Consider the following 12,762-nt stretch of genomic DNA (forward strand, 5'->3'; position numbering starts at 1 on the left):
CAACACTCAGACCCCTACACCAGGGAGAGCTTTACTTCACACCACTCTTAACAACTTTTTCAGCCTTATGTCCCCAGCAGTTCATTGCAGACTTTCTATTCTGGTTTTGGTTTTTGCACCAGTTGCTTTTCACTGTGTTTGCACCACGGTCGCCCAGTGGCTTCACAGGGCCTGGGCAGGATTTGAACCTTGGCCTTCCCCAGAGTCCTAGGCCAGCACTCAAACCACTACTCTTGTTGGATTTTGTTGTCCAAAAAAACTTAGCATGGGGTTTTCCATAGCAAGATGCGCACAGAGGTGGTTAGCCATTGCCTTCCGCTAAGGCTGAGAACATGTGACTTGCCAAAGGCCAGCCAGTGTCATTATGCTTCCTTCCAATTCCTTAAGTGATGAAATTCATGGGTTTGCCCTAAGTTGATGGGCAACTTGTATGCGCAGACACACAAGGGGAAAAACCCTCTTAATTCTAGCCTCAGTAAGAAAAATGAAGGAATGTGGAACCAGTGGAAAAGTTGTCTGATGGTGGGCACTTGGTTTGCCCCCTTGACTGCCATGACACTGAAGAGGACCACCTCCTTTACAAAAAAAGAAAGGCAGCTTAGGATAGTGCTTTGAGCATTGGGCTGCAACTCTGGAAACCAGAATTTGATTCCTGGCTCAGCCTTGTAAACCCACTGGGTGACCCTGGGCAAGTCACACTCTCTCAGCCTCAGAGGAAGGCAATGGCAACTGACTCCCTCTCCAGTCAAAACTGTCCATGATGAGTTCTCCTTAGCGTCACCATCAAAACCAAAACAACTTGAAGGTAAACAAGAAGCCAGGAGAAGAGAAGGTTAGAGGTGAAATGATAGCCCTGTTTAAATATTTGAAGGGATGTCATATTGAGGAGGGAGCAAGCTTGTTTTCTGCTGCTCCAGAGAACAGGACCCGGAGCAATGGATGCAAGCTGCAGGAAAAGAGATTCCACCTCAACATTAGGAGGAACCTCCTGACAGTAAGAGCTGTGCGACAGAGGAACACACTCCTTCCTCGGAGGGTAGTGGAATCTCCCTCCTTGGAGGTCTTTAAGCAGAGGCTGGGTATGCTGTGATTGAGAATTCCTGCATGGCAGAATGGGATTGGACTGGATGGCCCTTGGGGTGTTTTCCAACTCTATGATTCTAAGAAGAACCACAACACCTTTGTTCTCTGAACTAATTGGTCAGTTGAGGTGAATATTGTCCGTGGAGCTTATTGAGCTCTCAGACTCCATTCAAAGTGATCTGCCCCTTCTCCAGTGTGCATGTGTGTGTGTGTGCATATGACTTCAAGTCACATGTCAACTTATGGCAGCCCTATGAATTTCACTAGGCTTTCTTAGGCAAGGAATCCTCAGAGGTAGTTTTGCCAGACCCTTCCTCTGAAATACAAACATCTGGCATTCCTTGATGGTCTCCCATCCAAGTAATAACCAGGGCTGACCCTGCTTAGCTTCCTAGATCAGACAGGATCTAGTTCTTTTAGGGTTATTAGGCCCCTCCTCAGTTGCCCAGATCCTGCAAGTCTTTGCCCATAATGCCCCTGAATGAGTCTCTCCATCTGGTCTTTCTCTCTTTCTTCTCAGCAATACCTTTCCTAGCATTACTGTTTTTTCTAGTGATCCATGCCTTCTCATTATGTGGCCAAAGTACGATAGTCTCAACTTGATCATCTTTGCTTCCAAGGAGAACCTGGTCTGATCTGTTCAAGAACTCATTTATTTGTCTTCTTGACCGTCCATGGTATCCTAAGTACTCTTCTCTAGCAGCACATTTCAAATGAGTTGATTTTCTATCTGCTTCCTTCAATATCCAGGTCTTACATGTGTACATGGTAATTGGGAATACAATGGCCTGAACAATTCTGACTTTAGCATTCAGTTGTATGTCTTTGCTCTTCAGTTTCTTTTCCAGTTCTTTCATGGCTGCCCTCCCCATTCCTAGTCTTCTTCTTTCGTATTTCTTGACTGCAGTCTCCTTTCTGGTCAGTGTTTGATCCTAGATATAGGAATTATTTTCACTATTTCAATTTCCTCTGAATTTGTGTATTTTTTTCTGTGGTCATTATTTTTGTTTTCTTTATGTTCAGCATCAGACCAGCCTTTGCACTTTCATCTTTAACCTTCCTTATTAACTTCCAATTCCTGGATGTCTTCTGGTAATTGTCCGCATATCTTAGGTTGTTAATGCTGTTTCCTCCTTTCGTCAGACCTTTTTCTGATTCAAATTCTGCTTTTCTTATGATGTTTTCAGCGTATAAATTAAACAAGTAAGGTGATAGGATGCAGCTTTGCCTGACCCCTTTGCCTATTGGGAACCACTCTGTTTCCCCGAATTCTGTTCTGACAGTGGCCTCTTGTTCCTGGTACAGATTCCTCATTAAGACTATCAGATATAGTGGCACACCCAAGTCTTTGAGTGCATTCCATAGTTTTTCATGATCTATACCATCAAATGCTTTGCTGTAGTCTATGAATCACATACTGATTCTTTTTTAGAATTCTTTGGTGTGCTCCATTAGCATTACATTAAATTGGCTCCATTGGTTTACATACACTGATATCAGAAAGAAATTACCTAACAAGGCACCCAACACATCAAAACATGGATGGTGCATGCCAGCTCTTTTCTAGGTGCATAGAATGCTCCCCAAACTTAAGGACAGTATTTACTCGAAAGAAGAAAGAAAAACAACCAAATGTCAGCTTTTGGTTTACAGTGAAATGTGGCTCTTGCTTGCTCTTCTCTCTCTTCTTCCGTTTGTCGTTTCAAAAAGACGTCATGAATTGAACATAAAAGTAACAAGCTGCTTTCAGAGATAAAGGCAAAGGAAAAGTGATGGGTATAATCAGCACCTTCTTCTGCACTCTTTCAACAGCTACCAGGGAACTTTTTCTAATAACAAAACTGTGAATGCTGCAGTGTTAACACAGATGTGAACCTGCAAGTTGCTTATTAAAAACCTGCTTGTCTTATGGAGGAAGCTTATCTGTGATTGGGCTGAAATTGTAGAAATTTCTGCCCCTGGGGATAGCTTAATGATTTTTAAACAGTATTTTCACCACATTTACTGAGATATCTTAAGGCATTTTACCTCCAGTCATTATTTGTTTCTATTATCATTATTCTGGAATATTTATTATTGTTAAATTTGTATATTATAATTGGTTTGAATTGTTGGTAGCTGTCCTGAGTCATGTGTAAACATTACAAAAAACAGGATATACATTTGTATAAATATTTGTTAAAAAAAATATAAGAGGGGGCATGTTAACAACTATGGAGGGACAGTAGATGCAGTTTTGTTCTGTCATAATTTCTAGTTCATGACTGAAATGGAAATGATAGTACAGGTGAAATCTAGGGATCTCCATTATCACACGACTGGTTAATTTAATCTGATTATATTTTCTGATCACCTTCTCATCTTAAAGATTCTGGAAACTGGATTATGGGGATATGAATGGACTTACAGGAGGAAGGAACATTGCTCTCCTCCTGGTTCTGCTGATAGAAACACTTCTTTAGTGGAGAAAACATAAATCAATTCCCCACCCTTTTGTTGAAAAAGAAACGCCATGGGAAAGGAAAGAGTAAAGAAAGAAAATCAGGTACCAGCTATTTTGTACAGAATTAAGTTAAGTAACACTGGCATGGGATGGCAACTGATGGATTAACTTTGGAAAAACAGCAGAGTTCTGCTGCACCCTAAAGTCTAATAAATATATGATAGGATCAGCTTTTTTGGGACAGTTTTAGAAGTTGGGTAGACAACCGGCAATTGGTTCCATCTGTACTGGCAAAACTTACTTCTCACTCTGTTGCCTGATATGGAGAGAAATGGAAAGTAGGAGCAACACATTGTATGGATGATAGATGACATGGTTTATCCACTCTGTAGAACAGATCAGCATGAATTTGTGCCTCATTTAAATGACATGGTGGCAAGTTCAAAGCCAACAGGATAAAATCACTTCCCACGAGAGAACAGCTGAAGACAGTAGTCTTATGAAAGGATAACTCATAACTGTACTTTCATTTGCCACATCAGGCTATAGTGATGGTGCTGATGGCAACAGGGAGACAAGATATTGCTAAAAGAGGAAGTCATACATCAGTAATGTCCACAACTCTTTTTAAAGAAAGGCTACATGTACATTAATTTGTTTTACAGCTGTTGAATGTTCAATCCCAGAAACATTTTTGAAAAAATCCTTGGTATCATAATGGACATAGAGGAAAGAGCACGCATCATTAACATCCCTTTTTCTCCCTTTTACTCCATAAAACTACAAAAGATATAAAGAAACAAATTTTGATTATGAAATAATATTATAAAGTTTCCATGTAAACACATATTCAAAGTTGTTTAAAAGGTTTGCTTATACTACTATAGACCAGTGAGGGTAATAAATATCTTTATTTTCTGCATATGGTGAATTTAATATTTTTACATGAACCAATTCTGGTGCAAAATAACACTTGTGTGTTCATTGTATGAAGATCTTATTGCTTGTTTTTAACTGGCCTTGTAAGTGGAAAGTAGAGTAGACCTGAGGATTGGAGGTGAGTGTTACATTTCTCTACAGAGCAGAAAATTTAGCAGCCATGAAATAATGAAGAACAAGTAACTCCATGACTATGGGACTTTGGCAACCTTAGTGTAAATGTAGGATTAATCTAATAAGGGTTGCCTCCACTCATATCTCACACCTTTTCTATGCAAGGCAGGGATGTCATTACCTGAGACAAAGTTCTACCTTTAAACTGGATAATTTCTGTACCATATTAATAAATGTTATATTATTCTATAGATAGATATTAAATTAATTTTCTGTTCAAATCAATGGAATAAATTATGATCACTAAGGTCGTCTAGGCTGTAAACCTTAAACCAAGCTGCACTTCTGCCCTCACCTATTTTGCTCCTCTTCTGAACTTATTACACAACTGTTTGCTATGTGGCAGCATAAGAACTCTGCTTCTACAAACTGTCAAGGAGAGCGGTCAAAAGGGCTAAGGAAAGATGGTAGAAGTTTTGGCTGCATTACCTTGGCAGCTCATTTTCCTTAGGGAGACAGATGCTATCACCCAACATAGTCTTTAAAATCATTAGCCCATCACCTCTGGCAGCTATTGCAAAAGCTGGAAGAGGTAGTAGCAGTCCTCAGGTATCAACCTTTCACTTCAATTACTTCATTGTCCTTTCAGATATGTGGAAGACTTGCAGGGTGTGAAGTATACATGTATATGTACATGCACAACATGGGATTTTATCACATGGGACGAATCCCATGCAGAAATTAAATTTAAACTGAAAACAACCTTTGCAGGTTGCTTTTCAGAAGATGTCTGGGGTCAACCCGAAAAGAAAGTTGAAAATACCTGCATTTGTGGGATGTTTTTCAGAAGACATTTGCGTGAACGAGAAATAACGTGAAAATAACCTGAACGCAAAGTTGTCAAAACCAGCTCCTTTTTACTTTAGCTAAATTCCAAAAGTACAAAGGAGCTTTCTATTTGGATTATTTTCACATTACAGTCGGCCCTTCTTATACACGGATTTTTTATACACGGATTCAAGCATACACGGTTTGAAAATGTTCCAAAAAAGTATAAATTTACCTTGATTATCCATTTTTATAAGGGACACCATTTTGCTATGTCATTATATTTAATGGGACTTGAGCATACACGGATTTTGTTACACACGGGGGATCTTGGAACCAAACCCCAGCGTATAACAAGGGTCCACTGTATTTATCTTTCACACCAATACATCTGACAAACAACACCCGGATTTTAAAATCCTGTTTCTGCATGGGATTTTAGCAATTCACCCTCAGTGTTATAAACTCCATGCTCTCTTCCATATTTCTATCTATATTCAATTCTCTTAAATGTCAGTGGTTCCTCTTAATCTGATGATTGAAATCTATTAGTCTTAGTATGTATTATGCAATAAATTAAACATAACCATAACCATTTAAAGCAGAGATAGGGAACATATGGCCTTTCAGATGTTGTTGGAAGACAACTCCCAGAAGTTCTCACCTGTGGTTCTGTTGGCTGGGACTGGTGAGAGTTTCAGTCCAATAACACCTAAAGGACCACACACCTTTCTAGCCACCTCCAACTTAAATTTTAACAGTTGTTATGGAGAGCCAACCTGGTGGTTTGAGCTTTGGACTATGACTCTGGAGAACAGGGTTCAAATCTGGCCATGGAAACCCAGTGGGTGGTCTTGGATAAGGTATATTCTCTCATCCGCAAAGGAAGACAAAGGCAACCCCCTCCCTGAACAAATCTTACCAAGAAAAACCAGTGATAGGGTCACCATAACTCAAAAATGACTTGGAGGCACAGAACAATAACAATTGCTAAGTGCCACGTTATCCTGATTTTGGTTATCTAAATCTACTGCCCCTTAAGTCCCATTTTTAAAAGAGAAATACAAATAAAAATTTACCTACCAAACAATCCATTCTTCCTGTAGTTCTGTGACACAAGCACACAACTGTACAATTTTATAGGGTTTTCTAAGGCAAGGAATACTCAGCTGCAGTTTGCTATTTCCTTCCTCTGAAGGAAGCCTATAGCATCTGGTGTTCCTCGGCAGTCTTCTATCCAAGAACTAACCAGACCTGACCATGCTTAGCTTCCAAGATCACATGGAGGTATTTAGGCCTCCAGGGGTTCTAAATAATGCTGTTATATTATAGAGGTTAAAAGTAAAGCTGTAAACCAGGAAATCTCTGGCTCAGATTTTATTTCTGCCACGAACACTGTGGGTTACAACCATTCCTTGTCTTTAGTACATAAATAATAATGTCAGATTATTAAGGAAGGTATGTGAAATAGTATAAACACTTCAAATACCCACTGCATGCTAAGTCAACCCACTATGTAATTCTCCCATACAATAGTGCTCTTGAGGAATCTCCATACATTTCATAGTCCTTAGTGAATTATATCCATTACCTAGCCAAAGCTTCTCCTTGCTGCTTTTCCATGGTCTATTAGGATTTTATTCAATTATGGAAAATTGTTTCTCCCAGATGGTGCTATCTGAAACTGTAATTATTGGATGTGACCAACAGAGAAATCACACCATTTAAATTAATACTATGTACTTCATTAATAGCATTGGGAGATCAGAAAAAACTTGTTCAAACCACACACATTTCCCTAGATGTTTGCCAATAGCAAGACCCCAAAATGCTCATGATTTGTATCCTCTATCTTGATCACAAAAAGTGCTCCCCCCTCCCCTTTGTGGTGAATATTCTGTGATTGTTGGCTTAATTTTTCTTCTCTTGCAGTTCTAAATACTCTTACTGGAATGCAAATCCTATTGTGCTTAGTGGGATGTATTTCCATGCAGACATGCTTAGAACTGCATTCTAAAAGCTGCAGTCACCTGTAGAATATTATAATCACAGCACAGCATTTGCACATCTGCCTATTTGTATGAAAGCTTGAACACTTTCTGTCCTGAATTGTAAGATAAATGAACTTATAGGTGTTCACTGAATGGCCATCTCTGTGCCATTGTTCCTTGCAGGAAAGGAGTGATTGAAAACTTTCCTTCTATGACTTACCTTAGGTTTCAAGCCTCAGTCTTTGCTACTGTTTTTTCTTTGCTCTTCCTTTGTACTATGTAGGATACAGTTCATGAAAGTGTAGCCTTCGTATGTCAGACTGGCTTCTGTAGCCAATGGTGAGAGATGATGGTAGTGGCCATTGAACAACATCAGGAAGGCCATTTGTTTCCAGCCCTGATGTAGACTGTGGAATAGGAACTTTGTCTTATTTTATATATTTTGAACAATTTCACAGATAATCACAGTTTTATAAATGAAACTACATTTTCCGTATTTCCTTTTTAAAATTCTGTTTAAAAATTATTTCAATGAGTCATTGACCATAGATAACATGTTGTTTCAATGAAAAGAATTAATGGGACAGGAAAGACTCTGTCCTGTCAGTGACATTCCAGCCCTTTGACTTGGTCCCAGGAGGCAATATTGTCCCTGCGATCAAATAGTTCCCCCACTGTAACCGAAGAAGTGTGAACATCAAACATACATGCTGGAGAAAAAGCCAAATTTGTACACCAAAGAAATCTGTAAAGTTCATATCTAAAGGTGACCTCTCACACCATTTCCAGTTTCAGCTGAGCCTATGTAACAACCAACTTTATATATAAAAAAAAATAGGGATGTTATATTCATCACTCTTATAATGATGATTTATAAGCCTTTATTCTAACTTTGTTTTACATTACATAAAGAGGTTCTGCTATGGTTGTCTGGAGATGGTTTTTAAATTGAGTTACTCTTACCCTTTCATTTCTCCTTGATATCTTCCTATCATATGTCTTAATTTTACTACTCATCACAATCTTGCCTTCTCGGTTTTTTTCCCCTTATCAGTACAATTGTTCAGCCATAGTTTCATCCCAATAATTTTTTGAGCTCTGTGTCCAAATAAGAGCATACTGTCTGGACCTACAAGAAGCCAAAGTGGTGTACTGGATTGAATGTTGGACAGGGAAGCTGGGAGTCAAGGGTTCGAATCTCCACTTGGCCATTGAAACCCACTGGGTGATACTGGACAAGTCACACTCTCTCAGATTTAAAGGAATATAATGGCATACTCACTCTGACCAAATCTTGCCAAGAAAACCATGTGATAGGTTCTCCTTAGGGTTGTGATAAACTGAAAACAACTTGAAGGCACACAACAACAATGGCAACGACGTGAGCTTACACTAAAAAGTTGCAGTGTAACCTGACTGCTAACCTTGTAGTGCTGTTCAGGTACCCTGAGGAGTAAGTGAGAGGGTACTGGGATCATGAGATGAAAGGGTGGGGGAGTATTTCTCTATATCCAGACCTAATACTGTCAGCCCTCCATATTAACAGATACTTTATCCACAGATTCAAGCATCCACGGCTTGAAAATGTTAAAAATTATATAGTAAACCTTGATTTTACAATTTACATAAGGGACATAGTTTTGCTATATGCCACTGTGTTTAATGAGACTTGAGCATCCATGGATTTTGGCATCCATGGGTTGTGGTGGTTCAGTCCTGGAACCAAACCCCAGTGGATACCAAGGGCCCACTGTACTAACTAGAGAAAAAGGCTACTTCCAAAAAATAGTACCACATTTAGATTACAGCTTTTCCTGCCCATAACTAAGGGACCTTTCATACTATACATCTATGTCACTATAGTTCCACTTTTATTGCATTCTGAGTGTGGCACTAGGGCTCTCTGGCAGATAATTCTAAATGTTCTTCCCTAAACTGTAAATCTCAGAACTGCATATGTTGTATCCATGGCAGTTAAAGCAGAATTGTGGCTCTGTCACTGTTACATATGAAAGGACCTTAAGTTTCAATCATCTGAATGGGGAAAAAACACACATACAAGCTGTGGAACTACCAAATTATGGTCTCATAGGGAAGAGGGTTTCTTTACTTCAGAGCTAGAGTGTTTAGGTTTGGGGCTACCTACTAAACCTGGGCATTGCATTGCTATGCAGCAGGAGTAATGGCTCCGAAGAATGGGAGGAAAAGATCATATCCTTTCTTTCCTCCTGAAATACCATGCAACATAGGACAGTTAATTTATAAAAGTCATATAGCACACATCTTCCTAATTGTAACAACTTCCCCCTTTTTTACTACCAGGATACAGGCTACAAGTTGTGAGCTGTGTGGGTAGAGCAACTTGGTATCTTCTGCCTTTCCTTCTACCTCTTCTCAACTGACAGTTTGACCTAAATTGCTCTGAATCATAAAATTAAACTGATGGATTCCCAGTCTGCAAAACCACACCATTTCCCTTTCACACATTCAGCCAGGTTGGAATAACTGTCTACAGCCCAGAGAAAACCATAGAGAAATCATTTGAGTAGTTTATAATCAAAGAGTCTATGTGGGGAAACCAACAGAGGGAGCTGTAGGAAGCAAACAGAAAAAATATGTCCATGAATTACCATTTTTAATTCCTCTTAGGTGCAAACCATGGTATTGCTCTTCCAGCAGAGGTCAGAAAGTAGCAGTGGACTTCCATATATTTTTGAACTGCAAGTTCTGGTCACTGCTGAGGAATGCTGGGCAATCCAGTTCAACAATTTTCTTAAATTTGTACTGTCTGTTTCATTTGTATTTTGTACTCTTTTAATACACAGAAACTATTCCCTTATATTGGTGGAAAAATCAGGATGTAAAACAACAATACTTTTCTACACATGGCTGACAGCATTACTCTATACATGTCCATTTATAATTTCCATTTATGTCAATCAAGTTAATGTCCAGGTTAAGTAAATAAAGAATTGTAACTTCAGTCAGTTTTAACTCAAAGGAATTTTGAACTCTATTAGAGGCAGATACTTCTAGATGAGGTATGGGGAATATGTGACCTTTCATATCCTACTGAACTACAGCTCGTAGTACTCACCATTGGGTATACTAGTTAGGCCTCATGATGCCTACAATGTAACAACAGTCAGAGGGCCATCAGTCCTCTATATCACAGCCATAATTGATGCTTTCACACTGTATGACTGCAGCCCTATTCCCACAGGGACGTAGCTAGGATTTTAGGAAGGGGAGGGGTCCAGACTAAGAGCCACCATTATAATGGGGCTTGAGTGCAGCGGTGCAGCAGCACACACCATTCATTTTTCTAATGGAAGGGGGGGTCCGGACCCCAGGAACCCCTCCCTTGGCTACGTCCCTGATTCCGATATCTAGAAGTAAACTGGACTCAATGCAGTATAACTTGCTTCTGAGTACATACACCTAGGACTTCCCTTTGTATATTCCATAATAAATTCAGATAGAGTGCCAGTGCTTGTACAGTATGCCTTGTGTCTTCACAAAAATTGTGTTTTTTAAAAAGTAGCAAAACCATTTTTCCTCCAAGAAGAAATTAACATTTTCATGTTATGAAAGCTTACAGTAGTAACCAAATTATTTTGTCACATGAGGAAGCACAATTTGTTTAATTCCTAAATAGGTTTAACGGGAGTCTGTTTTCTTTATTGTGTTCTGTTTTCTGTTGCAAGTGCATGGGAAAACCTCATATTGAAGGCATTCATTTGAGTGATGGGAATCTGCTACAACAAAGCTGTCTTATCTCTCACTGAAAAAGGAGACCAGCTTCACAATTTTGACATTGCTGTATGGTGTAGATCATCTCTAGATGACAAAGAAATGTGTAGGGAGATGGACAAGAGAATTTAGAACTGGAATGGAAATCACCTAGCCTCTGCATGTTGCCAAACTGCACTCCAGCATCCTCACCACTGTCTATCTTGGCAAACAGAGATGAGGCTTGCAGTCCAACAGCATTTGGACGGCTGACTGATTCAGACCCCTACTTTAAGGATTAAGAAGTAATGCCCAGGAAATTAGATTGCAACACATCTAGCCATTTGGAGGGCTTGCAGGTTTTCTAAATGATCTTTCATAAAGTAACAAACAATATCAAAAATTACTGTGCAAGTTTGCACAAGTTCAGGACCAACGTTTGAATCCAAAAGTTTTAGCTGGAAATGGATACTTAATGGAGCAAGCAGGGCCATTGTGCTACCATTAGGTGTGGTGAAGCAGCTCTCTCTACATGCTGAAAAATATGGGCAGATGTAGAGAAACAGAGTTGTGTACTCCATATGGCCAGCTTGGTGTCCAACAGCTCACTGGCCTCTGGTCTGGTGAATGCTGCCCCTTCATTGCTAGTTCTGAATTGAGTCAACAGCCTCTCCAGTTGGATCCTGTCTTTGGAACTGTGAGGTAAGACTCTACTTCAGGAAATCTTGGGCCAGCCCTATGAACAAGACATGAATCCAGACAATCTGTGCAAGATTTGTTTCCATAAGTACCATACATGGAATATAGACTGACCTCTGATTCACATTATAATAGAGTGGGAGAAGGAGGCAGCTTCCAAAAACTAAGAATCTTTGGCCTGTTACAGACAGCCAAAATAAAGCTGCTTCGAGTCACTTTGGAGATATGGTATTTCAATGTTGCATGAGTCCTAAGAGTCTGGAAGCTTCACCAAAGCTGCACTCCAGTCCTTAGGACTGGAGCGTGGCTTTGGTGCGGCCTTTGGACTCTTAGGACGCATGTATCATTGAAATACCATACCTCCAAAGTGACTCGAAGCAGCTTTATTTTGGCTGTCTGTAACAGGCCTTAGAGCTGGAATAGATCACAAGGGCCATCCAGTCCAACCCCCTACTATGCAGGAATACACAATCACTCCTGACAGATGGGATTTGATTGATTTTTCTTCTGGTCCTTTTATTCCTTTTTGATTCCCAAACTCCTCTTTTTTTCCCCAGTAGCTTCATTTAAAATAATAATAATAATAATTTAAAGGTTAATACATGTAGTCCAGTGGTTCTTAAATTGTGGTCCGTGGACCTCCAGGGAACTGCAATGTCCTTACAGGAAATCCACAAAGGGTTGAAGGCCACCCAGCCCACCTCCTTCCCATAGTGGAGCAGCCACATGACAGGAGCCATGGCAAAGGCTGGGCCTGTGTGTTGCTGTTCAACCCACTCCAGACACAAACTGCAGGAAGGAACAGGAGAAAAGTCTTCCCTTCCTATCTAGTGCCATTGATGGAAGGTTTAACGGATGGTGTAATTGTTAATTCATGTGGCATTATTATTATTATTATTATTATTATTATTATTATTATTATTATTATTATTA

The sequence above is a fragment of the Sceloporus undulatus genome, chromosome 3, assembly GCF_019175285.1.
Source record: "Sceloporus undulatus isolate JIND9_A2432 ecotype Alabama chromosome 3, SceUnd_v1.1, whole genome shotgun sequence".
Classification (NCBI taxonomy): Eukaryota; Metazoa; Chordata; class Lepidosauria; order Squamata; family Phrynosomatidae; genus Sceloporus; species Sceloporus undulatus.